Source organism: Aegilops tauschii, chromosome 4 (genome assembly GCF_002575655.3).
Source record: "Aegilops tauschii subsp. strangulata cultivar AL8/78 chromosome 4, Aet v6.0, whole genome shotgun sequence".
In the NCBI taxonomy this organism is placed as follows: domain Eukaryota; kingdom Viridiplantae; phylum Streptophyta; class Magnoliopsida; order Poales; family Poaceae; genus Aegilops; species Aegilops tauschii.
The window spans coordinates 40,816,157-40,842,023 of NC_053038.3; the positions used below are offsets into that span (position 1 = coordinate 40,816,157).

Here is a 25,867-nt window from a genome sequence, read left to right on the forward strand (position 1 = left end):
GCGGAAAATAACTAGTGGACATGTGAGGCGCGGACAGTAGATCAGGCGGCTATCAGGTCGGTCATCCAACGGTCGTCGTCGTCGAGGCGACTGATAAAATCAGAAAATCAGTCAACGGACGTGTAGCGTCGCCTACAGCATGCAGCGTGGTCCGTGAAAGTCAGTCGATTCTTTCCGTGCGTGTAGTATTATTGCTTTCCTACACTCATTATTTGTACCGTTGGGGCTTGTTGAGCCAATCACGCATGCTTTCTTTGTGACAACATGATCCACACCGACATTTTTTTTCTTGTGACATGACAACAATAAGTGAGTAGGTGATCCGTCAAGTCACACGCGAACGGGTCAAGTCACTGTGATCTAGTACTAGTTCATCTAAACGAGGCCGGTGCCCACAACTACTCCTACAAGCTAGCACCCGGAAAAGCAAGCAAGCAAGAAAGAAAGAACAATATGCCTGTCAAGCTTCTCCAGACGCCTACCGCTGGGCGACGCCGCCTCTTGCTGGTGCTGCAGCTCGTTCCCGGCCTCCTGCTTCTGCTGCTCTCGTGCTTGACATCGGCGTCGGCGTCGACGGTGGTCACCCACCTGCCAGGATTCGATGGCCCTCTCCCCTTCTACCTCGAAACGGGGTAAGCCTGTCGCTGGTTCGATCTTGAAATGGGCACGAGCCTCTCATGGCCGTCCGGAATTGCATGCCGTGCGTTGCAAATACGTGGGCGTGGAGAAGGACACTGGGACGGAGCTCTTCTACTACTTCGTCGAGTCGGAGAGGAGCCCCGGCACGGACCCCGTCATCCTGTGGCTCACCGGCGGGCCCGGCTGCTTGGGCTTCAGCGGCATGGTCTTCGAAGTCGGTTAGGATGTGTTTGGTTTCTGTCACGAAGCGGAACGGCACGGGTCGGTTCCGTCCCAAGGACCAGTTCTGGTGTTTAGATTGCCGAAGGAATCGGAACCCACCGGTTTAGGGTCTCTATAGTTTAGGGTTGAAAGTTGGATTAGGGTTGAAACTGAACTATGCGACAAGTTTAGGGGGGGGGGGTTGTAAATTGGACTTCTCTCTATTGCATTACATGAGGTTATTTCATCCATGTTGAGGTCGCAGTCGATTACTGCCCCGCCCAAATCACGTACTTACATGTTTGTTATTACTATACGGAGGCCAAAGACACAAATAGTGTGTACCAGAACTCTGGGGTAACTATAGAATCAGAGATCGGTGGTGTGAATCGAAGATACTATGGAAGGATCGAAGAAATCAGGAAACTTGACTACATGGGAGGAGAGTATACAGTGGCGATGTTCCGCGTCAGATGGGCAAAGAATGTCGACTACGAGGATCATGGTTTGGTTACCATGACTATACCCGAAGCGCAACCCATTGGTGCAAAGAATGTGAAGGGAAAACGAGCCCTGGGTTATGGCTAAGGATGTGGCCCAATGTTTTTTCATAACAGACCCGACAAGGCCAAACCATGTAGTCGTGAGGAGAGGCAAAAAGAGTATCATTGGGCGTGATGAAGTCGATACTGAGGAAGATTTTCACCAAGTCGACAATCCTAAAGAAGAGGGCGACTTCAAGGAGCAATACTACTACAAAGAAGACAAAAAAGACCGCGAAGAAGACTTGAATCCATGTTGTAGATCAACTACTACCTATTTATTTTATTGTCTATTTTATGAATCGGTGTAATATTGAGACTTTACTCCAATTGTATTGAGAGTTCAATCCATTTTATTGTCTATTTTTTTTATTTTTTAATACCTATCTACTTTAACCTGTATTCTCTCAAACCCTAACTTCTCTCAAAACCGCATCGCGCCCACGCCCCAATCCCCTATCGCGCTCTGCCGCCCCCGCCCCCTCGCTCCTCGCCGTCGCTTCTCCTCTCGCGTTGTCCCTCTCGCTTCCCGCCTCGCCTCGCCGTCCCCCTCCTCGCTGTCGCATTGCCGTCCCCTGCCTCGCCGCCCCCCTCCTCGATGTCGCATCGTCGTCCCCGCCCGCGCAGATGGCGTCGCCGTCCCCGACCCGCGCCTCGCCTCGCCCTCCCCAACCCGCCTCGCCGTTGCCCGCCTCGCGTCCCCTGCAGCGCCTCGCCTCGTCGCCGACCCGCGATTCGCCTCGCCGTCCCAGACCCGCGACTCGCCTCGCCTTCCCCCCGCCTCGACGATGAGTCCAATTTCATCGTAGTCCCCCTGTTTAGTGTAGTTAGTGTATTTGAATGTGTAGTGTTAGATGTGTACTTAGTTTATTTAGATTTGTAGTATTAGTTATATATGTTAGTGTAGTTAGTTTTTTTAGATGTTACATGTGTACTATTAGATGTAGTATTAATTAATTTGATATGTGTGTTACAATGCCTATGATTAAAATTTTGTGGTACTATGTGATCATGGGATGGTGCAAGTGAGCCTTCTGATATGCACAAATACACATCTTGTGCGTGTAACTTGGCTCACTGGCACCATCCCTATAAAGCATTGTCGTTTAATGTTGTCTTATTTCAAATGCCAATGATTAAAATATTATGACACTACCTTATACAGATACGGTGCCAATGTTTAGTTTTCTCTTTTGTAAATGCCGATGATTCAAATAGTGTGGCACGATTTTGGGGGTGGTGCAAGCGAGCCTTGTGATACGAACAAATATACTACTTGTGCATTCCACTTGGCTCGCTTGCACCATCCCTGAAATTTGTGTGTCCAATCTAAGTATACGAGATATTTATATATTTACATGCAATCTAGTTCATTTATATATTTTGCAACTTCTTGTATTCTAGTTAATGGATTATTTCTAATTGTTTACATTGTAAAATTTATATTTTCCATACTTTTTTCAAGAACATGCAAAGCTTGCATGTCATGACATTAAGAGAGGGGGGGGGGGGGGGGGGGGTGGGGAGTGTTACAAACTACAATAACACACACACCCTACTGGAGAACCAGCCAGCCGTGACTCCGTGTGTTGCTTCTGGCTATTCTTGTTAAAAATGTTATGAGCATAATTGTTTTTGATAGTGCTATCAATTCCATGCGCCAATGTTTAATTGTTGTTTTTTCTCATAACATCCCGTGCAGGGCTAGAAGTGCCTTCTAGAGCATGTCGACGTTTTGGCCCAGATGATAGTGCCTACCACGGAGTCTCTCTAGGATAGGGCATGTAAGCATGATGAATCAAACAATGAGAAATTAGTTGTCTCTCAATTAAAAAATCCACAATGGCTCTGTGTAGTTCTGTAGTTCAGATTGTGGTTTGTGGTTTCAGAAAATCGTGTGCTAGGATGTGATTGTGCACATAGATTTGAGTGAATTAACCTAGTGTCTCTAGCTTGTGGATAGACTAACTAAACACAACAATGAATCAATCAATGAAAAACTAATTAAAGAACAGGAAGTAGCACATTAAGGTTCAGTTTGTGTTTGCTTCATCAACTGTAGGTTCCCAGAAAAACAAATAGCATGATTCCAATCCTCCTTGTGGCTTCAGTATGCAATACCTCATGGAGAACCGGCACCCGGAGTTCCAGCGATATGTGGAGCACCCTCGGATGGCGGATGGTCTTCCGGTGAAGTAGGTGGAGGCGACATTAGACCATTCTCGCACAACAACCTCATCTTACGAAGTTGCAGTGAGATTTACTTGTGCTAACACTCTAGGATTTCTTCCTATGGCAGGGAAATTGCTGTGAAAGTTGGGTCGACCCCATGGCTATGTGTTGGAGTAGTTGTCCTGCATGAACACGCCATTGAAGACGTCCGCCATCAAATCCTATCCAAATCGGAGACGTTCGCCTCGAGGTGGAGGAGGGTGGGGGTGAGGAGTTGGGGGCGGGTCGGGAGGGGAAGAAGAAGAACACGGCGTTGGTGCTGCTGCCGAAGGGTAGCTGGAGTGGAAGACCGGCCGCGCGTGGCGGCGGGATTCATGGCGGCGGTGCTGCCGTGCTTACGCATTGACGAGAGGACATTGCCGTCGTGCTCTTCCTTTTCTCGAGCCGCCGTGCTACTTTTTTCCCTAAAGACCGAGCCGAGGCCCAAGCCCAATACACGAAACGTTTTTCTCTGTTTATTAGTACCACTTAAAACTGTAGCGCGGGTTAAATACCTAAAACAACAGGGATTTTTCTGCAAAAATGTCGCGACGGTGAACCCGACAAACTCAACCCGTGCTTTATTATTATTATTATTATTATTACTAGCAAAAAAGCCCGTGCGTTGCAACGGGTAACAAAACTTATATTTCGCCACTTATCACAGTTGCTCCGTCCCCTCATTGTCATCAACCTATTCATCCTTTCGCCATTTTGCAAGTTTTATTATGTACACGAGGTTGTGGTTTTCATCATCATACTGAGCAAATGCCAGTTAGAAAGGAGAGGTGGAGGTCAAGGGCTACTTTGAGGGCCATCTTAATGACTGGAGCCTCGATCTGTTTTACTCTGAGTGCCTTACTCGAATGAATGCGACGTAAAAAAATAGTCCATTGAAAGAATTTTTCAGGTATGCATGTATATATATTTAAAATTTATACACATTTTTTCTCAGGAAATTTTCATATATAACATGTTATATTTTGAGTTAGTGTCTGATAGTTAAATATTTTGAAGAGTATTTTAATCTGTCAGAACGCAATGCCTTCGACGTGGTTGATCCCATGATGATGATCTCGATTACTCCGCGCGCAGCTGACATTGAACCACGCCATCACAAGTCAATGTCTAATACTTTTAAAACTAATCTCCTCAAGTTGGACGTGACAGTCGCCCTTCCCGTTCTACGGCTTACACCTAGTCCATACGTCGTCCCTCATACACCCATTCACTTTTAAATTGTACATGTTGTTTTTCAAAATGCATCAACCTTCCATTTAAAACACATAAAGACTTTTTAAATCACATGGACCTTTTTAAAGAGCATAAATATTTTTTAAATTACGGATATTTGTATGTATGTGAACACTTTTTAGAATTACATGAACATTTTTTGAGAAAGGGTGAACATTTTTCAATTTATATGAACATTATTTTAATACGTGAAAACTTTTCTTAAAACCACACTAACAATTTTAAATGCATGAACGATTTAAAAAAATATATAACATTTTCAATAGGCATATAAACACATTTTAAATGTGTCACTCATATTAATTGGATTTTGAGTGTGATCAGATTACACGCACGTGCCCAAGTTTATTCTCAAAGATTTAGTCATCTTCCCGCTGAACACGTCTCACCAAGAGTAGCAGGTTGATTTGGCTCATAATTCTGGTCGAGCCGTTTCATCGGGACACATGCAGCGTCGCATTTTGATTGGACATGCATGCGCATGCCCGGCAGGCACCCCATGCTTCTTTTCGAGGCTGAGTTAATTTCCTCGTTTCTCTTAAACGAACCCTCTTTTTATTTATTGATGCCATGGCTTGTTGATTGTGGCAACTCACGTGTATATAAATAGGTGTGATTTGATGTCAAAAAGCAATGTGGGACTATGACTTAGAATACTGGCCTTTTTTTGCACAAAGAAAAATAGCTCAGTTGGTGGCATCCTTAAAAGTTGTTACATCAGCACATCAGGACCAGTTGGCCCATAACACACTGGCGAGGCCCAGCTTGGCGACAGACGTACGAAAATTATCCGGGCTGCTCCTGCTATAGTAGAGACCGATCGACGACGTATGTACGAGAAGCGCTAGCTGGCTGTTGATGTATACGAAACCTATTTTTATTTTACGCTAACCACTACCCCACAGGACCAGCTGGCCCATATAACTTTATTTAAAAAATAGGCCCATATTACGTGGATTTAGGCCCAGCTGGGCGACGCAGCAGGGATGACGATTCAAACACCAGAGCTAGTTGGGGACGTAGTAAGATTAATACCACCTTGTCAGATAGAAAAAGATAGATGAGACGGACGGACAAAAAAACTGAAAGCAAAAGAGCCCGTGCGTTGCAACGGGACACAAATTTTAACTTATTAATTCCTCTAGAAAGGATGAACGGGTTAACTCTGCATCCTTTGAATAGTAATGCTTAATTTGTGTGATGCTTGAATTGGATGGTGAACAACAAAAACTCACCTCATCTCTCATTTTTCCTAATGTCTATCCTCTGCTAGCTTCATGAAGATGACCTCTTTGAATACTCTACATAGTACCTGTAGAAAGCAAATAATATGATTAGTTTTGGAGAACAATAGTTGGGTAAATAAAATATGATGCTATTCTTTTCATTACAGAGTGATGTGTCAGTGGAAAGTACCCATATGCATGTCTTCACTCTTAACAATCTCATGCCACGATTGCATTCGCAATCTAGGGAGAATTTTTCTCAGATAATGGGGAAAAGATCAAACTATTAGATAAGATTTATTTTTCTCTCTGATGAATTTTTTGTAGTAACGAAAAAACTATCATAAGATCTCTTTTCCTGGTCTGATCAATTTTTGTAATAATGAAGCAACTATCAACTATTGGATGAAATGAATTACCCAAAAATATAGGGAGAATTATTTGAGTGAAGCTATAAGAAATGAATAAAATCATCTAGTAAGTTAGTCCACATGAAATCAATGAACATACTTCTCATGTCGCTGGCAGATTACCTTTGATAAACTATAAGCAAATAGTTATAGTTTTCTTGTCAAGAAAGGCAAACAAAATCCATCAGAAGACGTTAACTTACCATGGAATTGTATGTTTGTGTATCTTGTCGACAGAAGGTCTTAGCAACTGTCAAGTTTGGCAACTAAGCAGTGCCGAGTAATTTACTTCATAATTATGCACTCTGACAGGTAGCAATAGCAAGGTATTCCAGCGTTATTCCCTTTCGAATATAACGTTGTCGCCATCCCTTCCATCCGTCCTCTGATCTCCCTCTCCCTGGTGATCAACATTATTAGAATTCAGAATAGGACCAACAGTTTCTTACTTTACGGAACCCGAAAAACCATCGAGCGACCAGAGGCACAGCCACACACGCACACACGCGGATTCCATCGCCATCAATTTTCTTGAATGGATAGATAGATAGTACACTACATCATCCAATACTAAAAAGTATTAGTGGTCTTCCGCTCTTCCTTGTTGAAGCCTTGTCTGAAGTACATCTAGCCCCCATCAACTCAAAGGGAAACAAAAGAAGAATTCAAAATCGCGATTGCTGCTATCGATCACAGTCATGGCTCTTCACAAGCTTCTGCCGGCCTCCGTGCAGCCACCCTGTAGAGCTACTCCACCGCGGCCGCGCACTTCGACGGCGGCGCAACGAGGGCAAAGGCCAAGCCGGTTGTCTACCTCGGCTGCTGGGATGATCGGGCTATTGTTGGCGCTGGGGCTGCACACGGCGCGCCAGCAGCTCGCAAAACATCCGCCTCGACAAGCTCAAGTTGAGATCGTGGGCTCGTGGCCGAGGTAGCGGACCTTTACCTCGCCCTCCATGACACCGAGCGTTTTCATGGCAGCTCCATGTTCCAGATGGTCGCCCACGTCCGGGACGATCGCTCTCTCGCCGGATCTTGGTATGGTGGCGGCGATGGATCCGTGGAGGTTGGATTTTTCTGCGGGGTGGGAGATGAGAGAAGAACGTGCGTGTTGACCGACTTAGGAGCGGAGGACGTGTTCGGATCTGTCTTGTTTTGGGCCTCTGATTCGTCTTCTAATCGGTCTCTTTGTTCGATTTGTTTGTTGGGCCGAACACGTTGAAGCCCAATATGCTGTAGGTCGCTTGTGTTCGATCTGAGCGGACGGAATTTCGATGGTAAGAAGCAATAGTATCACCTCGGATGTAGAAAATAATATAGGCGAAAAAACTGAAAACGTAAATTCATGGGAAGAAGCGTATTGTGACGGTGAACCCGACAAAGTCAATCCGTGCTTTATTATTATAGCACAAATGCCCGTGCGTTGCAACGGGTGAAAAACCCACACTCTAACCCAACGGCTCAAGACCCCGTATTGCAAAAAAAAATTGTGAATAAATTTCAGAATTATACTGAAGGAATGTGGAATTTAAATCACAAAAATATCTATCTGGTTGTGAGTAACTCTTCACGTCTTTGTTGGAATTGCTTAATGATGCCCAAAAAATATCGCATTATACTGTAAATAGTAAATTCCATTTAGTACTGTCTTTGATTCACTACGGTGGTAACACGAATGTCCATGAGCCAATGTTGGCTAGGTTTATGGACTGTAGCATATCACTATTCGTGTCCAATGATATTAGGAGCGTTGTAAAAAGATTCTCCATTCCTGGCTAATATAACAGAGAAAAATGCGGAGTTTATATCGCACATAGCGGGGACTCCGAGTCCGTATCTTATTGCTTTGGTGATGGGTGAAAGAAACAACAAACCTGCACTGCGTGCCACTATTTGCCACCTTTTGTATTCATTTCCAACAAACGTCAGAAATAAGATTACTCTCATCTTTTGTAACATTGTGAAAGAAAATTTGTTTCACTAAAAGTAAAAACCCAATTATCTAGATTCTTATTATTTTTTTGCGGGAAAACTTTGTCAAACTTGCAAAAGTTGTTAGGTTTTCTTGCTTCTCGCAATTTAGTGTTTACTTGTGTGAGGTTTGTAGATGATCTGAAAACTACGGCTCCTATGACATGAAAATATAGAGAAGGTTTGATTCAAGTACGAAGGAAACTTTTGTCAAACTTGAAGAACCCGTATGCAACAGGAAAAAAATTGACTGTATATATTATTAAATGGAGTCGTTGACCCTTATAACCATTGCATGCGAGCGTACAATCTCGTTTCAAGGTGTGCGTTTGACAAATCCTTTGTTTCAAAATAGCAATCATGTCATTGTGTATGCCCGATGCATACCATCGTTTGGTTCGTGTAGATGCATACAGTCGCTTTTTTTTAAAACAACAATCAATCACCTATTTTTAACCGGTACTGTGTTTTCATTATACTTCTAAAAAAATATTGTACATGAACAACAATAAATAAACAATTTTTTATTATGATTTAGACATAGTATTTTTTTTGCAGGTTTTAAACAATCCTAACTTGTGGTTGGATGATTAGATGGACTGTGGTATCCCCAGCCCATCAGGGTTCAAATCCTGGTGCTCGCATTTATTTCTGAATTATGATATGCCAGCTCAGTCTTTCAGAGGTGCTCATAGGGGTAGGGTGTGCGTGTGTGCGTTCATAGGGGTGAGTGTATGCGCGTGTATATGAGCGCTTGCGTCTGTACAGTGTTCAAAAAAAAACATTCCACACAGAAAAAACAATCGTAACATAATTTTCTCTCGAGTTATGGTCGGGGTAAAACTACACATTCATGGGACTATAGCCAGTGATGGAGGACCGAAAAAAATTAAGGGGGCGAACTCAAGCATGAAAGAAATTCTTTCGATGCAAATTACTAAAATGCACACAAATAGTTTTATGTGGAATGTACTAAAATTCTTTGAATATCACACTATTGTGAGGTCATTTTTTATATTTATTTACAGAGGGAGTACTAAAAATCTCTCTCTATTCCGTTTTCCCTTCCCATAAGGGCCACGGAGATGGGAGATCGAGAGCTGATCACTTTGCTGTTCTTTATTATGATTTAGACATAGTATTTTTTTGCAGGTTTTAAACAATCCTAACTTGTGGTTGGATGATTAGATGGACTGTGGTATCCCCAGTCCATCAGGGTTCAAATCCTGGTGCTCGCATTTATTTCTGAATTATGATATGCCAGCTCAGTCTTTCAGAGGTGCTCATAGGGGTAGGGTGTGCGTGTGTGCGTTCATAGGGGTGAGTGTATGCGCGTGTATATGAGCGCTTGCGTCTGTACAATGTTCAAAAAAAAACATTCCACACAGAAAAAACAATCGTAACATAATTTTCTCTCGAGTTATGGTCGGGGTAAAACTACACATTCATGGGACTATAGCCAGTGATGGAGGATCGAAAAAAATTAAGGGGGCGAACTCAAGCATGAAAGAAATTCTTTCGATGCAAATTACTAAAATGCACACAAATAGTTTTATGTGGAATGTACTAAAATTCTTTGAATATCACACTATTGTGAGGTCATTTTTTATATTTATTTACAGAGGGAGTACTAAAAATCTCTCTCTATTCCGTTTTCCCTTCCCATAAGGGCCACGGAGATGGGAGATCGAGAGCTGATCACTTTGCTGTTTTTCTCCTTCCCTTCATTATTTTCTCTTCCCGGAATCCCTCCTTTCCTTCTTTATTTTCTCTCCGTAATTCCTTTCCTTCTTATTACGGGACGGGACAACTTCCCAGTTTCCTATTTTTTGATTTCAATCCCCGAAATCCCTCCTTTCCTTTTTTTGGACCGCATCCCTCCTTTCCTTTCTTATTACAGGAGAGCTTCCAACTTTCCCGTCTTTCTCTTTTTTAGGAAAGATGGGACCCACACCTCACCATGTTCTCTAGATGACTTCCTGATACCCAAGAAAATTAAAGCTGTATATAAATTGGGCAGATTTGATGTAAGGGCGCGAGGTGGGACTATTTAAAAACTGAGTCGGCCATTGGTTTCTACAAATAACATAGGTAGCTCGGTTGGCTTCGCTGTAGTTTGTTACGCATTAGGTTTGTTGTTCGAATCCTCTAACAAGCATGCATTTTTTGCTTCAAACAGGATAGATGGGCCTGATTTATTGGGCCATAGCGCACGGGCTTGGCCTGGCTCGGACGAACTTTTTATACTCACCAACGGACGGAACGAACGTGGACGGATGATTAGTACCACCTTGGATTTTGGAAAAAATATGGACGTGTTAAAAAAAAACTGAAAGCGTAAATTCACGGGAAGAAGCGTATTGTGATGGTGAACTCGACAAAGTCAATCCGTGCTTTATTATTAGGGAAAGACTAGCAAAAGGGCCCGTGCGTTGCAACGGGAAAAAAATATCACACGTGGTTCAAGATTTTAGCAATCCAATCACCGACTTGCATATGTCTAGTTCATTCAAGCACTGGCTCTTCTGCCATGACCTCTAAGCTCATCCAATCACCGACAATCTGCAAAAATGGTCGTGCGTTGCAACGGGAGAAAAGAAATATCACATGTCCTCTTTCTGTGATGTCTCAAGACCCCTCTTCTCTCTCACACACATACACACACATGCATGTGCCTTGTATTTTGACATGACACCTGAACCCACATCGGCCGTTCACCACCTGATCACAATGTATCCGGACATGGTCGATACCAAGGCGACGAGCTCATCCACGACACTGCCCGAACCACACCTGCGCAAGGGAATGTTCATATTAAACATTAAAAAAACTAATCTCATCGAGCTAGAAGTGAGGACCGCCCTCGGCAATCTACTCCCTGATGCCCGGAGGTTACTATGCCATAAAATTCTGTCAAAATCAATATTTCATCAATTCAGTAAAGAAAATTACTACATCAACCTTAAAATTTGAAAAATATATTAAAAAAGTAATATAATTAATAGTGAAACCTAAAGTGTTAAGAAATCATCTGATACAACTTTCCATCTATCAATGGAATAAAATTTGTTCTGCACTAACCTTAAAATTTGGAGTAGTATATATTAAAAAAAGAAACATAATTAATTGCAACAAAAACCTAAATTGTTAACAAATCACCTGACACACCTTCCCATCTATCAATGGAATATAAAAGGATAAGTACACTTTTTAAGGATAACTTAATTACTTATCTATTTATTCAAAAAACTCGGACATCCCCGAGGCAACGATCTGCAAAATACAGTCTGGTGGATCATCAGTCCACACATTGTTTAATTCCCTACAAACTCCCTCTCGAGCTAACCCGTGAGCAGCTCCATTAACGGAACGGCGTGCCAAGCTAATCTTTGTATCTTGAAAGTTCTTAAGCATGGCTTTAATCTCTTTAGTGACCGGTCCAACAGCTGCTAGGTTCTTCTCCCTAGCATTCAGCGTGCCCACCACCGTTCTATTATCCAGCTCAACATGCAGCTTCTGCACATGCAACTCCGCAGCTAGTTGAACTCTCATTCTGCATGCAAGGATTTCTGAAAACTCTGACTGGAAACGGTGGCAGACCGCCCCTCGGAATGCACCTGTGCGATCCCTGAGCAGCTTGCAATTTGCACGTACATGCATGACATATCTCAGTAATTTGAAATGAGCCCAGTTTCATTGAACCAATGCTTGGCGCAAGGGACGCAGGAAGCAACGAATACCGATACGACTTCCCTACTTCCAGATCAAGAGAACACGCAAGAACATAAAAAAATAGCACGAAGTTCATGGCATATAGAAAATTAACAGGTCGATATGGAGGAGGCGGAGCTTGGCCTGCCACTATGCTCGAGCTAGCAGGGATGGCCGAGCCGCCGAGGTCAAACCACCACGGCACCACCGTCGTGGGCATCCTTTTGCCGCCTTAGCTGACGCTCCACCCCTGCCTCTCGTCCGCTCCTTTCTCTCCTTCCTCACATCTCTCCCTGTCCAAACTCTCTCTTCTCTCCCTCGACAGGAACCGGAGAACGCCGCCGCCATGGGCGACCATGGAGCTCAGTGCCCCGCCTTCCTCCACCTCGCTCGTGACCCCCTCTACACCGGATCCACCTAGAGCCAAGCCTTCTGTCGCGTCTTCCCCGCCGAAACTGGCGTTATCCGGATGAGAACTCCAGCGCCGCCCGCTTCGATCCTGAGCACCGTCGTCTTCGATCCCTGCACCGAGCGAGACGACCTCCGCGTTGACCACGCGCTCGATCTGGCAGCCCAGCCGCTCGCCCGCGTCTGAGCCGCGCCACCCCCCAACCAGCTCTTGCAGCGCCCAGCCGGCCCACACCAAAAAAAGTCAGTTCTATGCAGGCCCAAGCCCAGCAACGAAACTAACGAATCTAGGAGCTACGTAAGGGATTTTCGTGCGATGTAACGACAGAACGACCGCGGAGCAATAGTACCACCTCGGATGTAGAAAATAATATAGGTGAAAAAACTGAAAGCGTAAATTCACGGGAAGAAGCGTATTGTGACGGTGAACCCGACAAAGTCAATCCGTGCTTTATTATTAGGGAGGGATAGACTAGCACATATGCCCGTGCGTTGCAACGGGAGATATAGTGACGTATCCACCGAAATATCCAGCAACATGTCCCAAAAACATCTCAATGATACTTCATATCAATTGTATGGGCATGGCCAATTCACGCGAATTTATACGACGATTCTGATCTTAAAAGGCCCCCTAATTTTTAAATCTTGAAGGCATTATTTGTAAGGTGTCGTGAAAAAAATCTCACTAAGCATTAGAAATAATGAATTATAATTCCTTCGCATTTGAACAAACAATCCCGAGTTCTTTACACATACAATACTTTTGGTACAACAATTCTGACCCTAAAGGGCCCCCTAATTTCAATTTTTAAAGGCATTATTTGTAAATTGAAGCAATTTTAAAATCTCATCAACTTTGCATTAATTTCATGCCATGTCTGGGTTTGCTTTGTGTCAATATATCATATACCTTTCTTTCTTTCTTTCTTATTAAACTCTCCTTCCTTATTTATGTATAAGGATCATGCCCTCGTATTATAATTCCTTTGCAACATATTATTTATTATCTCCTTCCTTCTTCCTTGTTTTAGGAGCTCACCTTCCTTATTTATGCCTAAGGATCACCTTCCTTTTTCTTTTTCGAAATTCACTTTCCATATTTATATTTTCCTCACAAACAGGGCCCATTATTACTAATTAATTCTCCAGGCTGCTTATTGATATTGAATCGGAAACATATATAAATCGGTAGAACGGCTTGTAAAGCAGCGAGGTGGTACTAATTTATAAAGAAACAAACGTTTTGTTTTGTATCCTGATGCTTTAGTTGTGTTGGTTGCAGCTCTGGGCCTTGATGTGCAACATTGTGAGTTCGATCCCATGTAAAGACGTTTATTTTCTGCCTAATCTCGGTTGCACGTCATATTTTTTGCATGGGCCGATTTCGGATCAAGGCTCAGTAAGGCGATTTAGCCCAGCCTGGCAAAGTTGTATCGAGGATGAGGCCCAGGTAGTAGTGCAGACCACAGATCATGTACGTACGAAAATTTTGCGACGTGGTTCCCCGAATTACGCATATGTTTTAAATTCAAATTGAAAGCGTAAATTCACAGGAAGAAAGCGTATTGTGAAGGTGAACCCACGGAGTCAATCCGTACTTTATTATTATTAATATTAATATTAATAATTCCTCTAGAAAGGATGAACGGGTTAACTCTGCATCCTTTGAATAGTAATGCTTAATTTGTGTGATGCTTGAATTGGATGGTGAACAACAAAAACTCACCTCATCTCTCATTTTTCCTAATGTCTATCCTCTGCTAGCTTCATGAAGATGACCTCTTTGAATACTCTACATAGTACCTGTAGAAAGCAAATAATATGATTAGTTTTGGAGAACAATAGTTGGGTAAATAAAATATGATGCTATTCTTTTCATTACAGAGTGATGTGCCAGTGGAAAGTACCCATATGCATGTCTTCACTCTTAACAATCTCATGCCACGATTGCATTCGCAATCTAGGGAGAACTTTTCTCAGATAATGGGGAAAAGATCAAACTCTCAGATAAGATTTATTTTTCTCCCTGATGAATTATGCACTCTGACAGGTAGCAATAGCAAGGTATTCCAGCGTTATTCCCTTTCGAATATAACGTTGTCGCCATCCCTTCCATCCGTCCTCTGATCTCCCTCTCCCTGGTGATCAACATTATTAGAATTCAGAATAGGACCAACAGTTTCTTACTTTACTGAACCCGAAAAACCATCGAGCGACCAGAGGCACAGCCACACACGCACACACGCGGATTCCATCGCCATCAATTTTCTTGAATGGATAGATAGATAGTACACTACATCATCCAATACTAAAAAGTATTAGTGGTCTTCCGCTCTTCCTTGTTGAAGCCTTGTCTGAAGTACATCTAGCCCCATCAACTCAAAGGGAAACAAAAGAAGAATTCAAAATCGCGATTGCTGCTATCGATCACAGTCATGGCTCTTCACAAGCTTCTGCCGGCCTCCGTGCAGCCGCCCTGTAGAGCTACTCCACCGCGGCCGCGCACTTCGACGGCGGCGCAGCGAGGGCAAAGGCCAAGCCGGTTGGCTACCTCAGCTGCTGGGATGATCGGGCTATTGTTGGCGCTGGGGCTGCACACGACGCGCCAGCAGCTCGCAAAACATCCGCCTCGACAAGCTCAAGTTGAGATCGTGGGCTCGTGGCCGAGGTAGCGAACCTTGACCTCGCCCTCCATGACACCGAGCGTTTTCATGGCGGCTCCATGTTCCAGATGGTCGCCCACGTCCGGGACGATCGCTCTCTCGCCGGATCTTGGTATGGTGGCGGCGATGGATCCGTGGAGGTTGGATTTTTCTGCAGGGTGGGAGATGAGAGAAGAACGTGCATGTTGACCGACTTAGGAGCGGAGGACGTGTTCGGATCTGTCTTGTTTTGGGCCTCTGATTCGTCTTCTAATCGGTCTCTTCGTTCGATTTGTTTGTTGGGCCGAACACGTTGAAGCCCAATATGCTGTAGGTCGCTTGTGTTCGATCTGAGCGGACGGAATTTCGATGGTAAGAAGCAATAGTATCACCTCGGATGTAGAAAATAATATAGGTGAAAAAAACTGAAAACGTAAATTCATGGGAAGAAGTGTATTGTGACGGTGAACCCGACAAAGTCAATCCGTGCTTTATTATTAGGGAGAGATTAGGGGAAGATTTCAGTCAGCTGAAATTTCACTTTTGGGTCAGTCAATTTTGTGGCCATTGGATATTTTCTCTGAGATTCGTGCTGTGTTTTATTTTTCTGATTTGTGTAGTTTGTTGTGTGGGCTTGTTTCTTTTTTTGATTGACCCTTTATTTGGGTCAGTCGATTTCCTTCTGGACCGAAGCCCATAACTGTGCGATTCAGCGCTCCTTTCTCTCCCTTTGTTTTCTTAATATTTTTTGTTTTATGTGTTTTTGCTTTTGTTTTTCTGTTTCTCTTTGATAGTTGGTTTTATTTTTATTCTATGGATATTTTTCGAATGTTGGGTGAGTGTAATGTACACACATAAATAACTTGCAGTATGTGAGAAAATTACACTACTATTGATTATTGTTTGTGTACTAAAAAGTGTAATTTAGGAGCAAAGTTGTGTGTAAGTTTTGCAAACTTTTTTGTTATCTTTTAATGGGTAATAATAATGCTACTAATTCATTCTTCCATATTTTAATTAATTTATTTTTCTTCTTCTTAAAGGGTAATACTAATGACACTGTTTTTTTCTTCTTTAGAAAATTTATTATTTTGATTTTGTTTTAGTTTCTATTTAATTTTCCTTCTTCTTAAAGGGTAATACCAATGTTAATAATTCATTCTTCCTTAGAAAACCTCATTGTTTTGATTGTGTTCTATTTTTAATTTCTGTTTATTTTTCCTTAAAGAGTTATACATAAGCCACTAATTCATTCTTTCTTGAAAACTTTTGTATTTTGTTTTTTAGAATTATTTTATTTTCTTTAATCTTTAATGATAATACCAATGCCACAAGGACATTTATTCTCAGGAAACTTCCTTTTTGTAAAACTTGCACTATTATATTCTTATTCTTGCATATTATAAAAATGCGCAACTTCTGTGCAAATTGTTTGCAAAATATTTCATTATTTCTTTTCTTATTTTCAGTTCCTTTGTTCTTAACGGGAAACTAATGACACTAATTCATTGTTTCTTAGAAAACTTCACTATTTTAATTTTGTTTAAATTTTTATTTCATTTTCTTTATTCTTTAAGTGTAATACCAATACCTCTAATTCATTCCTACTTTGGATTTTTTTTGTGAAATTTCACTATTTTGTGCTTATTCTTGCATATTATAAAAAAGCGCAATGTCTATTCAAACCGCGTGCAAATTTTGTCATTATAGTTTTTTACTTTTCTTTCTTCATAAACGGTAATACCGATATCACTAATTCATTATTTTGATCCGGAGAAGTAGAGACACCATGGATCAAATACCAGTGCCAGTAATTCATTCTTTCTTTAGAAAATTTTCCTTTTGCGAAGAAATTCACTATTATGTGTTTATTCTTGCATATTATAACAAAGCGCAATTTATGTGCAAATTGTGTTAAAATTTTGACATTATTTTATTTTAGATTTTTATATCATTTTATTTCCTATTTAAGGGTATTTTGCTTCATTTTTTATTTATGTTTTCTGTTTCTATGGGTTTTTGCTTTTCCCTTTTCTTTTCTTTATTGGTTATTTTTGTTTTTTGTGGGATTTTGGCTGAGTGTAATTATATACAAAGAAATACTATATATATAATATGTGCCAAACTTTCATGATTATATGATTATTTTAGCATATTGTGATAAAGTGCAATTTCGGTGAAAAGATGTGCGCAAGTTTTTTTAGTTCTCTTTCTTCTTAAAGGAAACACATTATTTCAGTTACACTCTTCGGAAATTATAGTAGAATGCAAAAAATGCACTATTACATGCTTATTCTTTGCATATTTCAAAAGGTGTAATATCAGTGCATATTGTGTGCAAGTTTTGAATTTTTTTTCTTTTTCATTTTCTTTCTTCTTAAAGGGTTTCATTCTTTCCTAGAAAACTTCATTATTTTAATTTTGTTTTATTTTTTTTCTAAAAGTGTAATACCAATGCCACAAGTGTTTTACTGTGTTTGTTCATTCATTCTAGACTGTACGTAGTCCCTATTGAACTATTCAAATCGTCTTATATTTATGTACACCTTGTATTTATGTATGAAGGCAATAGTTCACAAGTGTACGTGCATGCATGAGTGGTCTGTACGCATGCACTCGTAACTTAAAATTTCAATTTAAGTAAAGGATAGAAAAGGTAAAGAAAAAAAGGGTATAATGAAGGATGCACCTTACGTTGGAGGCATGCTTGACTGAAACATGTTTGGGTCAGTCGACTGACGAATTTGTTTTTTCAGTCAGTTGACTTGTAGCCAGTCCCGAACAGAAAAGCACATCAATAAAACTGAACAAGTCACAGACACAACCGAATGGCTACTGCTTGTCAATTCAGTGATCCGATGATTAGGACTAAGGTGGTGAGATGTACCTCCAGGTCTCATAATATATAGAGCCAACATGAAAGCGGAATGTGTCGTAGCATGCTAGAGCTGTGATTAATTACATACGGTCTCCAGCAATATAGACTTGCCGCTGTTCAGAACATAGGTACGGTGATATAAGTGCGTAACTAACTTTGTCGATGCAACAATGCGCTGGATGAGAGTTGTCGTCAGCAGGCGTTTATTTGAATGTTGGTTGCGCCATGAATAGGGACATCATGTCCACATAAAGAGTAATTGCCCCTATGACAAACTGGTCACATGTATGCGTCTTGACAATTCGCTTGGTTTCAAAAATTAGAAATGCCGTGAAGATGACTGTGGCGCCTGCCTCGTATGCAGTAGTCTCCACTGGTCCAATGGGAGCAACTGCCTGCAAACAGTGGCGGAGCTTAGTGAGGGCCAAAGGGGGCAATGGCCCCCCCTACCAAATTTATTTCTTTGTATAAACACATAGTAATATCTAATAATATTTGGGCAAACTTTAATATAATGCACTAGATTAGGCCCCTCAACTTTATTTAAGACTCATTTAGCCCCCTCTCAAATCGCATTGAAGCTCCGCCACTGCCTGCAAATATAGGTGGATATATGTTCAAGAAAGCGTCTATATGACAGCATAATGAAGGGCAGAGGTAGGAGTAGGATGAGCGCAAACCTGCTCGAAAAGATATGCTACAGCAACACTCAGGTTTGTGAATGCAAAAGGTATAAGGAATTTGAAGTCTGATCCCCCGCTGGCAGCCCAGAACGTATTACGTATAGGTGATTAAGATGGTGAGAGCTACAGGAAGGAAGCAGTACTGCTGACTGGAGCACACCCCGCCCTTCATTCACAACATAACATGGGTCAACGAATAATCCAATTTAGCGGAAGCGGTAAAACTAATGCGTTAACTTACCGGCGATGGTCGAGCATGCCACGCCCGCGCTGATACTGATGCTAACTATGAAGAGTGACAGCAGAACCAGGTTTATCCACTGCTTTTTCTTGTACTTCAGTAAAGGCCAGGTTACTGCAATGATAGTTTCAAAATATAAAAAACTTGAACATAGTATCGCATAGAGCAGATGGTCGTAATTTATTGTTGTTGGTAACAGCAGGGTTTTCATAGAGTTAAAAGACTAGTATTAGCTGAACCATGCCAAAAGCAAACTGTTATGACCGGCATATTATGGGATTAGCCCAGTTAGTTGTGGCCCAGTTTGGTATCAGTTAGCTCAGTTTCGATCATGTCTTCACCGCCGCCAACCCCGTCGCTTCCGCTGCCGACCGGCACCACCGCGCCGCTGGCCATCTCCACCACGTCGCTGCTCTCCCCATCTGCGCCGCTGATCTCCACCGCCGGCGCCTCCACCGCCCAGATGTCGGCCCCCTCCACCGCGCCGCCAGCAGCCGTCTACACCCCGGAGGAGGTCACCGGATCCTCCACGACCTCGTCACAGCCGTCCAGGGGATCCGGCTGTACCTGGCCAGCTCCTACGGGCCGCACCCGGCTGCGCCGGCCACTGCCGCCGCCGCGCCGCCGTGACAGCCGCCGCACCAGGCGGCCATCGCCGCGCTCGCCGGGCCACTGCAGCTGCCATCCACCGCCACCACTGCCCCGCCCTGGCTGCAGTGGCAGCCGTCGCTCCTGGCGGCCCCCGCCGCGCCCGGCGCTCCGCTGCAGTTGCAGCAGCCACCGCCGGTCAGCTTCGGCCCCGCATCGACTGCGCCGGCGGGAGTTCCGCTCCACCAGGTCCGGTTCCCGCCCTCGCCGTCCCCGCTACCGGCCTGGTTGACCAAGTCGTCGTCTCAGCCGGTCTACACGATGGCCTCGGGACCGCTGCACGTGCCGCCACAGCAGGCGCAGTACGGCGGGTCCTCCAGCTCCACGGGCCCCTACGTTGGCCTCGACGCGCCGCCGTTCCACGGGGGCCCCCTGTCGGTGTCAAAACCGGCAGATCTCGGGTAGGGGGTCCTGTCATGGAATTGTCACGGCAGATGTCCTCGTGCAAGGACTTAGTCGTGGAGCCATCGCAGCTAGGAAGCTTAAATGGGTTAAACGGGACAAGGAACACGAGGGTTATACTGGTTCGGCCCCTTACGGTGAAGGTAAAAGCCTACGTCCAGTTGAGGTGGTATTACTTAGGGTTTCGATGACCAGGGAGCTTAATCGCTATGCCCGGCTCTCGATCTGTTGTCTCCCGTCCTGAACCGCCGCCGGGTCGTCCCTTTATATAGAGAGGTTGACGCCCCGCGGCTCTCAGAGTCCCGGCCGGCTTATAACAGTACCCGGCTCGGACTCTTAACTACTCTTGCCTTACATTACAAGTCTTGCCATAACGGCGGTTTATCACTACGGGCCTTAAGCCGCCTCCGGGTCTTAAGCCCACTATTGATCCGCCATCCTCTAGCCTGGTACTGGGCTTCACGTGATGATCATTATAACGTAACCCGGCCCCTCCTGGGCGGGTGACTCTAATGGTTATATCCTCAACATTAGGCCCCAGATTGATTTGAACCGGTTCATGTCAATCTTCAATCCCTTTGAAAGAAAATCTTCCGGCTTCTGCTTGTGCGAAGGTTATAACCCGCCGTGACGTCATCTTCTGGATTCTTGGTAACCCGCCGTGACGTCATCTTCCATTAAATTCATTTTTTATTCTGTCATATCCCAATGGATCTTATCTTTAATGACCATCCCGAAAATCGAGGCGTTTCTGTGGCGAGATAATCGCGTCTTGGCTTCCTCGTTTCTCGCGCCCATTTATCAGTCGTCCCTTATAAATAGGCCCGGCCCATAAGCCTTCGTCACTCTTCTCCTCCATCGTCTTCCTCCTCTGACGCTCCAGAGCCCGAGCTCCGCCGCCGCCGCCGCGCCCCTGGTCTTCGTCAACCTCGGCCGCTGCATCACCCTGAACCGGTCCAGAGAAACGGCGGCAACCTCCGCATCTCATCAGCGCCGGTAAGTCCTCGCCACTCCATACAGTAGATTCGCATTAGGGTTCTGTCGTTCTTCCCCTGTTCTTCGTAGTTCATCTCGAGTTCTTCACAGTTCTTCCACCGCGACCCCTTTTGATCCGGAAAACAGGGTAGAATTCCTGCGGTAGTGGTTTCGCACTCATTTTTATGCTAGTAGATCCCTTTTGTCCGCAGAAAGACCTCGTTCTGAGCTCATGAACTTCTCTGTATCAGCTTTCTAGGTCTAGAAATTTTTCCTTTCTGGACGATCGTTTGATCCAACATAATCCCTGCAACCTGTGAAACCTGTTTGTACAACACTTAGACAAAAACCTGCATCTGTTAACCATGGCGGCTCATATCTCCGGCTTAATAGAGGCCATGCGCTGTGAAATTTCCGGCTTATTCATGATAGAGTTTTAAACAACTTGAATTACTTATGATATCCACAGCGGCTTAGATAACCCGACACACTTAGCCATATATCATTAGGCCCCTTCATAAGCCGCCATCTTGAATACTGAACTGAAATCTTCCTCCGGCTTATATTTGAACCGGACATTTTCTTTTGTCATAGGCTTTCGTCTTTCACCATGCCGCCCAAGGCTCCCAAGGCACCCATTACGTGCAACTGGGTGAGATCCAATGTTACTGATAATACTTTAGATGACTTTGTAAAGACGGGTTACCTGCCTAAGAAGGAGGTCATGTCCTATCGTGCCCCTGACCCGTCCGAAGAAAGACCTCAACCAAGAGACGGAGAGGTTGTTATATTTGCTGATCACATGAGCCGGGGCTTTGCTCCTCCTGGCTCAAGATTCTTCAGAGATGTTCTGAACTTTTTCTATCTGCGACCTCAAGACATTGGACCCAATTCTGTGTCGAATATTTGTAACTTTCAAGTGTTCTGTGAGGTATATCTCGGAGAAGAGCCCAGCCTACTGCTCTTTAGGGAGCTGTTTTATCTGAACCGCCAGAACGAGTGTGCCAACGGGCCTAGCTTGGAACTTGGCGGAATTTCAATCCAACGACGGAGAGATTGCCTCTTTCCTTATGCTGAGCCGCCAAGCCACCCAAAGGACTAGAACCAGACATGGTTTTACTGCCAGGATACTTCTCCGGCTGATGAAAACCCTCTGCCCGGCTTTCGCGCCCTGCGTCTGGAGTCAAATCACCCCCTTCCAGACAAATTATCTCAAGCTGAGCGACAGCCGCTTATCCCCACCATCAACAAGATTAAAGCTCTTCTGGGAAACGGCCTTAACGGTATTGATCTGGTCCGGGTATGGATTGCTTGGCGGGTGATTCCCTTGAGCCGCCGCCCCGGCTTAATGTGTGATTACACGGGCCGGAAGGATGATCCTCTACAGCACAGCCCCAACGACCTACCTGAGGACGTCATTGACGACATGACTAAGGGCGTGTTCGGTAGTTCACCAGCACTGCAAAATCCTCAACTCCGTCGCCCGGTTCCAGCAGCCAGCTTCCCACGAAAACTCCAGGATCGAGCGATCTGTTCGGCGCTGCAGCTTCTCGTTGCCAGCGATGGACGAGGTAAAAAGGCCAGAAAGTGCCTGCTTGGCCCGTTTTGGCAGCCCATGTTTGTGTGTGGCCTATAGGCATACGTGGGCTAGTGATGATTTAGTTTTTTTTCCTTCCTGTGTGTACCGGGCCTGTAAAGGAATGCTTGGCCTGTTCGTTGGGGAATTTTTTTTGCTGTTCCGAATTTTGCCTGTACAGAAGCAGTTCAGGATGCCTGTATGCTGGTACTTGTGATTTTTTTTGGCTGTAGCGGTTTTGGTAGTAACAGAGAGCATGTACAGAGAGGAATATCTCATATTTTGAGCATAGAATGATTATGTAAATTTGAAAACACATATGACAATGTATATCATGGCATAAGCATCAAGTTTCACACATGTTTTATAGAACAAAAGCCTCTCATTGTGCATAAGCTTGCAAATCAAAAGGGGCAAATACATGTCTCTAAGATCAACAAAGCTTCACCTCATAGTTTTGCATAAGTTTGCAAATCAAAAGGCCACGTACATGTGTCAAACATCAACGATGTCTCACCAACTTAGAGCAATGGCTGTAGCTAGTTCTTGCCTAAACACATCCATGTCTTCACCATTTTCCGCTGTAGTTGATGTATCCAATGCGTGTGAAGGAACACCAAATTTCTTGTATCGTTCCGGAATTGTTGGCACATAGTCCGGGTCCCTGTCACATCGAACAAAGTGAATATCTTCTTCATCATGGAAGCGAACATAGCTGTGCAATGTCATAGTAGCAGCAACAATCATCTTTTGTGTTTCGATGGAGTAGCTTGGCATTTTTAGAAGAATCTGCCATTTCATCTTCCACACTCCAAAGGCTCTCTCTATGCAATTGCGTTTGGACGAGTGGAGCCTATTGAACTTTTCTTTAGGAGTATTGGGTGGAACACCTCTATGAAAGTCAGGCACATGATATCTTTCACCTTTGTACGGTGCGAGATATCCCTTTCTATTAGGATAGCCAGCATCCACAAGGTAGTACTTGTCTACGAAAAATAAAGAGAAGAATGAATGTTAGAATTGGCATACATGAAATGAGTTCAACATTCTGAGTCATGGGGGAAGGGGGCCTTGTCCGCATGCTCACCCTTTGGAGGATGGGGGAAGGTGGCCTTGTCCGCATGCTTTCTTCCACCACTCCTTATCTTGTTTGACAGTGTTGAGAACAAAGTCCCATCCCCCTCCGGTCTCCTTTAGCTTGAGCTTCTTGAATAAAGCATAATCTGCTTTCAGCTTGTCCCATTTGTTTTTCATTTGGTTGCTCGTGTAGTCCAATCCGGTTCTCACTTTGAATTGCAATGCCACTTCCTCGAATGCACTAGGGGTCAAGATTTTGTTTGGCCTATTTCCAGCCCGCACTTGCGTAACCATCAAGTTGGTAACGATCCTAGTGTTCTCTTCATCCCACTCGGCAGTCATGCTCGAAGACATGCTCTGAACTTGACTATAAAAAATATGTGAGTGCTCAACTATAAAAAACATGTACAAGTGTTGCTGCTGTCATTAATTATGTACTAGCAAAATTCTATTGTTGTACTGGACATGTACTGAACATACATAGCAACAAAATGCAGCACTATCCATGAGCATGTACTGAACATGCAGCAGCAGAGAATGTACAAAACATTTACATTTTTTTGTCCCCTTCCTATAATCTACAGGCAACACTTCACCCACAAAAATTACCAAAGCACATCACCAAATCCTACAACTAATCACCATGTACATCACAAATTCCACCATGAGCATGTATAGGGAGAGGTGGTCGGGCATGAAATCACCTTCCAGAATTGGGATGAGGTGCACGGGGAGGCAGAGGAGCTCGATTGACGGCAGAGAAGCTCGTCGCTGACGGACAGTGCTTGAATCGCGGCGGCGGATCTGGTCGGCGATGGTGGCGAAACAGGGTGGGCAGGGGCGGGGAAGCTCGTCGCTGATGGCGGCGGACCTGGTCGGCGACGGTGGCGAAAGAGGGCGAGCAGGGCGGGGAAGGGTGGGTCACGGCATGGACTAGGGGCGGGGGAGAGCGTGTCCGCCGGTGGTCGAGGTGCTTTGCGCCATCGCCTGAGGCTTGCGGCGGCTAGGGTTGGGGAGGGGGAAGAGGAGTCACGGGACAGGTCGGGCTCGAGCGTGTCCCTGATGCGTGCGGGGCTGGATCGATCACTTGGCGGTGGCAGAGGCCCGTAATTTCTATCCAAATCCCGCTTCGCTATTTTCTTGGAGCCAGGTATTTCCAACTCCGTCGCTCCGTCGTTTTTACACACAGATTTGAGCCAGCTTCTCGGTCCAAAATCCAGGAGTAGACCCGTTCGGCTGGACTCTGCGGCTGGAAACGTGGATTTGAGAAGCTAGTGAACTACCGAACACGCCCTAAGTCCCTTCTGAACGAGAGCTTAGCAGACTGTGGGAGGACAGGCTTAAGTCCCTTCTGCAAAGCTAACCCGGCTCCGGCGGTAAGGTACTGATCTGAGCACCTCACTTTCCATTTTAACAATTTTCATCTTAACCTCAAGAAACCTTTGTTGTATTTTTCAGGCTAATGATAAGTTCTGGAAGGTCAAGTATGATCATGAGGCTGCTAAAAAAGCCAGGAAAGTTAAGAAAGCCGCCAGGAGAGCCGCTCCCCGCAAGAAGGGGAGTAAGCCTAGCGCCTCAGACCTGCTTCAGCTGGATGACACCTCCGAGTCAGAGGTAACCCTTCATTCTTATGCTCTTCTCTTGTTTTTTGTTTGTTCTTAACCACCTTATTGACATTGATTATCAGCAGGAGGACACCGGAGCGAGTAACCTGGTGATTGAAGAGGTAACTATACTTTCCTCCGACTCGGACCCCTTGCCAAGGCTGAAAGTCCGAAGAGTAACCCGGAAAGTAAGATTTTCCCATCCTTTAGCTTATCAAGATCCTCAATTTCTTTTGAAGCAACAGATTCATGAGAGCCGGAGGCAAACCCGGGCCAGCAAGGATGCAGACCTCTCCTCCGGCTTACCCGAAGCATCAAGGAAGCGCCGGACCAAGGTTACCTCCAACTTATATCCTTTTCATCCTTTGGCGGGCATCACTCGCCAACCACTCAATTCTTCTGATTCAAACTATCAGGAAACTTCACCTTCCTCCGGTGACTCCATGCAATCTAACTTGCCGGCTTTCAAGACTGCACCCGGGTAATGATGATCATCTTATTTTGTGCTTATCTTACTCATGTTTTTGCACTAACCTTTTGACTTTCAGCGCACAAGCAAAACTCA

The 25,867-nt window shown here is 44.3% G+C and overlaps 1 pseudogene; it reads left to right on the top strand.

Annotated features, from left to right (window-relative positions):
- The first annotated feature begins 331 nt into the window (after nucleotides 1–331).
- LOC109751905 (serine carboxypeptidase-like 13) overlaps nucleotides 332–25,867 on the top strand; it is an 83,659-nt pseudogene continuing 58,123 nt past the window's right edge.